The sequence below is a fragment of the Halyomorpha halys genome, unplaced genomic scaffold (assembly GCF_000696795.3).
Source record: "Halyomorpha halys isolate HHAL.00 unplaced genomic scaffold, Hhal_1.1 Scaffold134.1, whole genome shotgun sequence".
Lineage (NCBI taxonomy): Eukaryota > Metazoa > Arthropoda > Insecta > Hemiptera > Pentatomidae > Halyomorpha > Halyomorpha halys.
The window spans coordinates 1,983,764-1,990,159 of record NW_027107159.1 but is presented as its reverse complement, the minus strand read 5'-3'; positions in this window follow the sequence as shown (position 1 = coordinate 1,990,159).

Sequence of the window (6,396 nt, the reverse complement as noted above, 5' to 3'; positions counted from 1 at the left end):
CAATCCTTACAATCCAAAATCCTTCGTAAAATCCTCAACGCTCCTTACTTTGTCACAAATAAAATCATACATAAAGACCTTAATGTTCTCTATGTAACCGATCTAGCCCGAACCAGATATCACTCCTTCCATTATAAACTCCCTAACCACTCCAACCCTCTAGTTTCTAACCGTGCATCCTCTTCCATTCCTGACAATCCTCCGAGGCGCCCGAAAAGAAGATGGCCACGAGATCAGCTAATGTAAAATGTCATTAAAGTGCTACCAATGGGTAGTTTCTCTACACGCCTGTAACACTCCAATTTAACTTAGATCAGATTTACTAAATGTATTATAATGTACAGTTGGTAAATAGCAATAAAAAAAAATTAAAAAAAAAAATTTCTTATGGTCATGAAATTTTTTTTTTCAAACGAATTCTTTTGACTAATTATTGAATACAAAAATGTACAGAATACCAATTACTATTAATTTATGGGAACATTACTTACAATTGTTTTTTAACTGATTTATTCTAATGGTTATTAAAGTAATCAGTTGTACTTTAATAACCATTAGAACTCGGACACGTTTAGCAATAATATAGAGCTAGAGTGATATGCAGAAAGGTAAGTGTGGATTATTTGGTTTTTCCTAACCCTTTTTTTCCAAGTAAGTAGTCAGTTTGTTTTGTTCTATATTTAATATATTCATTAATAGTGCTCTCAATTCTTGTGTTTATGTTATTGGGTTAATATGAATTTAAAATTTTTACTTCTCATATTTTTATAATTTGCCGATTTTTATATCTTTCTATGATAGTCATTTCTTTAAGATTTCATTTAAAATTGTTTGGATAAAGGTGTATGATTTTAGTTGTATAAAATTTTAATTTATGTCCTCTATGCCTGAAATGAGTAATGATAGCTATTTGGTCTGGTTTAATATGCGTTTTTTTAATTTAATTTTAATTTTATAAAAGTAAAACTGTGTGTTGATACACCTTCCGTATTAGATACTGTTCAGATCTTCTCTAAAACTGAAAAAGAATTTCATATAGTATTTTGAATTTCATCTCTAATTAGTATTTTTCATTAGTGTTACTGCTAAGTCTGGATAAAGTAGCTGTGTTTTTTTTTAAAAAAAATTTTTGTTATTGGTCAGACTTTTTGTTATTCTTTTATAAATCGCTGGCATGTTGGAAATTGTATCTTTTTTGGTTGGATCTTGACCGTTGAATCTTGAAACGTCACCATTATCTATATTTCCTTACTTACTACTTATTTTTTTTTCTATAGATAATTACTAACAATATTACAGTTCAGTCCTAATTATGAGTTTTACTTTCACTTGTTATCATAAAAGCTATTTAAACATCATCCAATATTATTCAAATGATATCTTCTGAATAAAAGTAATTTATTACTTCTTCATTTTGTTTCAGGAATCTTGTAGCGATTTTATGATCTGTAATGTCATTAAACTTATGATTTTAGGAGTATTAACAATGTGAATAAAGTACTAAACTTTCACGTTAATGCTCTTGCATCTAACATTAATATTAAAGGTAGTATCATTAAGATTGGCTATATAAGTTTGAGTAAAGAACAACATTTTCAAGACCCCATATCTGAACGTAGTCATGTTTGAATTACATGAGTAACACTAGAATGAAAAATCATCAGGATGAACAGAATGCTCCTTATAACCATAAAAAAAAGCCAATGAATTTTTGGTTTTCCTCAACCAAACTGCCAATAGCGGATATTTTTTCCACACTATCCTGTCGGAAAATTCATTTTCCCCCCGAGTTGGTATCTACTCATGACAGTTTATCGGCCGAGTAGGTTTTCCCTCTACCAAACACTAGCCTAATTGTTTTCTGATATCGGGAAGCGATCACATCCCGAACTGATAAACGCTAGAGTTTTGAGTTTGTCAGCACAAAAATGTTCGAAAATGTCACTGCTGGCCGTAGAGATGGCCTCTTTGTACATAAAATTTTACTTCAGAATACGCTTTAGGACTGTGAATGACAAGGTTATGGGACTAAGTAGATGATAATTAATTTTTTTTTATTATTAAAATAAGTCCTTAGCTCACATTTTTCCACACGAGTGGACTGTAAATAATTTTTTTAAATAAAGAAATTGGTACTAAATATAATACTATTTACGTTTTTCTTAAGTTTTGAAAAACTACAGGAAAGTAACAAAAGAACCTTTTTAAGATCATTTGCAGAAATATAGCAGGAAATATATAGATTTATCCGAAAAAAAATATAATAAGGCAATAAATTATACATTACCAGGAAGAAATAAACGGACAAATTTATTATATAAATAAGAATTAAATGGTGTTCATAATCAAAGAAGTTTTGAGCTGATAAACAAGAAAGAATAAAAGAACGATCTTCAAGAAAAGTATGAGTTGAACTTAGATTGATATGAGAAGATGGTCACTAAAGATACAGAACATAAAAGTTATTTATTTGTTGAGCCGTTTCGACCTAAATTTCAGTCCTTCATCAAGGCTATAAGCGAGATAACAACCTTAATTCAGAGAAAAATTAAAATAAAATAATAACAATTGGGCTGTCCGTAGCTCAGTGGTTGGGCGCAGTCTTCCTATTCTGAGATATATTGGCGGTTAGAATCCGGCCTGGAGCGTTGACTTTTTTCATTGAGTGGTGGTCCAACAAAATGAAAAACTTTGGCCCCCAACCATGATTTAAATAATAGGGATACAAATAAATGAATTAAAAATGGCTGTATGAAAAATTCCAATGTCATTAAAATATATTTAAAAAAATAAAATAAAAAACAAACTTAAAAATATACATAACAATAAATTAAGTATATAGTAGTTAATACTAATATAAGATTGATTTGAGTGGAGTTAGAGAGTTAATAAGGAGTGAGAGTATTATAATAATATTGCAGTGGTATGGATTATAAAAAACAAATGAAAAAAAAGTTATTAAAAATTAGGCAGAGCTCATGCAAATAAAGAAATAAACATAATGAATTTCTTTAATTATATTATTTCAATTTCTTGAGACAAGGTAATTATTTATTAAATAAATCAAAACATGTATCCTTTTTTGTCTCAACACTTTTTATTTTTCACCAGTCCAACGTTTCGGCCATTTTAGCCATCCTCAAGGACATCTTCAATTATAATTTCTTCCTCACATTAAATTTAGAGTTACTTTTGCAGGCTATTCTGCCCAGGTCATTCATTAATTATAAGTTAAAAGCTTCTTCTTTTTTTTAATATAAAATCATAAATATTTAATTCTTATTATATAAGATTATCCACACAATTTCACTACCATATAACAGTGTTGAGACAAAAAAAGGATAAATGTTTTGATTTATTTAATAAATAATGAATTTCTTTATTTAAATGAGAACTATCTGATTTTAATAACATAATTTATTGTTGTGTTTATTTACAAGTTTTTTTTATTATTCTTTTATTTTTATTTTTCTCTGACCTAAGGTTCTCGTTTCGCTTTTCAGTCCTGTTGAAGACCTGAAATGCAGGTTGAAACATAGGCACAAATAAATAAATTTTACTTGTTAGCGTATTTTTACTGACCGAACCCCCAACCATCTTCTCATACAAGTAAGTATATTTCTTTTCTTCTTTTTTTTCTACAAATTGCATCAAGAATTAAATTTTATACACTATGCATTGGCGTTATCACTAGCTGTTACGATTAAACTTTTTTTCTTATTCGCTACAGAATTGGGAATACTTTCAGAGAAAATGAAAAAAAAATTACCCTAAATTCGAAAATTCTCATTTAATATTTTACTATTTAGACTTCAAAAAGTTTGATTCCATTACTGTAAGTCAATCTCGCCGAAGTCAAATTCTTTTTGTTAGTATTAGTTCTCTTTTTTAAATTTTAAACAGTCTGCTCGTGTTTTGCTTCGTTACTTGGACAATTATAGAAAGCAATGTTATTAGCAAGAAATTAAATTTCATATATACAAATATAAAAACCTTAAAAGCCGTAAAAGCCTGAGTTCAGATTCGGCAGCTCAGAACTCGGCGGAGCTAGGTTCTACTATACTAAGGGTATTAATGATATTGTGTTAAATGTAAAATGTTTTACCATGCTAAATGTTATAAGTATAGGATTGGGAGCAGCTCTATTTAAAGTCATGTTAAATGATGAGTGCCTAAGCTAAAAGCCTAGCGGATTTTTTGAGCAACTTGTTTAGTAACCTCTCCTTCCAAAACTTCATGTTTTTGTTTACTTCTAAGTTTTGATTACAGTAATTTAATTACAACATGCCTAAAATAAGTGAAAAGTAGAAGTGTAAAAGTTTGTCTACTGATTATATTTTTTAAAAAGTCCAAAACAAAAGAAAAAAAGAAACACAAACTACGAGTAAGTAACCTAATACGAAAACAAACAAAACGGTGACAAGCTCAGCTGGTCTGTTTCATGACGTCATTCTCCACTTAACAGACCTACTAACAGACTCATGTTACATCGTTTTAAGTTGGTAAAATAAGGAAATATTTCTTCATTTAACATAAGTTTTTTCCATTTAACGCGCATTAACGTGTTAAACTAAAGATCATGAATACCCCTACTAAGTAACTCAATGTCTAATGAATCAATATCATCGAATTATTTTTTAAGCTATTTTTGTTTTTGAAAAGTTTAAAAAATAACTATGAATTTCGATCAATATATATCGGATAAATGAAAAATATAAGAATCATATTACTTCTACATGTACTTACTTATATACGAAACAAGTAAGTATTGTAGTCGCGCAAAATTTCACGTCGTAAATTCCAGTTTCGAAAACATCAATTTTCAAAAAATCTTCCTTCAATGTATCTTTAATTTTGTTGAGTTAAAAAAAAAAAAAAAAAGTTTTCGATGTTACCAACAATAAACACAATAATACAATTTGTAAGGAATAACTAAAGGAGATAAAGCATAATAATTGAGATTCAAAAGGGAAAAGCTGAAACCGCCCGGTCTTTCTCGAAGGTTGGTGGCTTCTTTTCCTTTTGTTCAACCGTCGTATTCTTAAAGAAATCCTAAAATATGAATGTTTATAGAAACAGAAAAATAAAAAAAAAATTCCTCACAATTTTCATTTTTCATTCCTGTGTGTTTTTTTGTTTTTCGAAAAGCACTGTTTACATCGGGACCTGTATGTGTCTTACTCCAGATATCCCTAATGTATGTTGAACTAGTGTGGAACAAGGAGGATTAAATTGCGACACCTTTTGCCTTCAGAACAACACTTATTTTTTCTTATATCAAGTATTAGACCCTGGAGAGGCAGATCGTGGCTGTGTTAATTTAAACGATTGATTATATTTTATATGAACAAATCTTTGAGTCTCATTCTTTAATAAATTATGGCTTATCTGGTTAGGTTTTCGCCACCGCTGTCACATCTTCCAGCCGTCTGGAATTTCTCTCGTCCAAGGGAAATGTTGGATACCATGTGAATTCGCCTGGTGTTCGTGAAACGTTGCTTCTCTCTCAGAGGCCTGCTCGTGTGGTAGTAGCCTGCATTGCTCGCAGTCGCGGCGCCTTCGGAGTCTTCCGGGTCCGCGGCAAGGGGGAATATCTGAAAATGAGACCCCTGACCCCGACTTTACACAGAATCAAAAAAGAGCCGAATATATCGGATTATGTAAATCTGACAACCACAAAAATAGTGTTATATAAAATAGTAACTTCAACACGAGTCCAATAATCAACAGACATCTTGGGGACGTACGTAAGGTGATAAGTGAAAGGTGTATGATGGGCGAACTGCACCAGATTTTTTAAGCTATATTTGTTTTTGAACGCTATAGATTAAAATATTTCGGAAAAATCAAATATCTCAGAAAAAAAATTTACCAATTAACATTTTTTCTGTAACTTAAATAAGGTAATTTTGCCCCGGTGCAAGTATTTCACATAATCCAATAAATTATTCTCATTTTTAGTTAGTTACACCATATAATAAATAAGGTTTTTTGAGCATTGCAATGAAAACCACGTTAAATTCAATAATTTCAAAAACAGTCAAAGTTATCGATAAAGTGGCGTATCTCCAAATTTTGTACTTACGATTTGTCATATAATTAATTTCACATCATTAGTATCAACGCTGTTTTATACTTTAACAATTCTTTTAAAATGAGATAAGACCGGTTTTCGCCTCATTAAAACCTGATATAATTTATGAGAAATCAATAAAAACTTAATGGACAGGAAATGAGGAAACAACATTACAGTTCAAATCCACTTTACAAGTAGTAAAATTTTAAAGGATTTATTAAACATAAACTTATGAAGGTAATAAATAATAGTTGATATATGCACTCAAAATAAGTAATATTAAAATAATAGTTGATATATGCACTCAAAATAAGTAATAT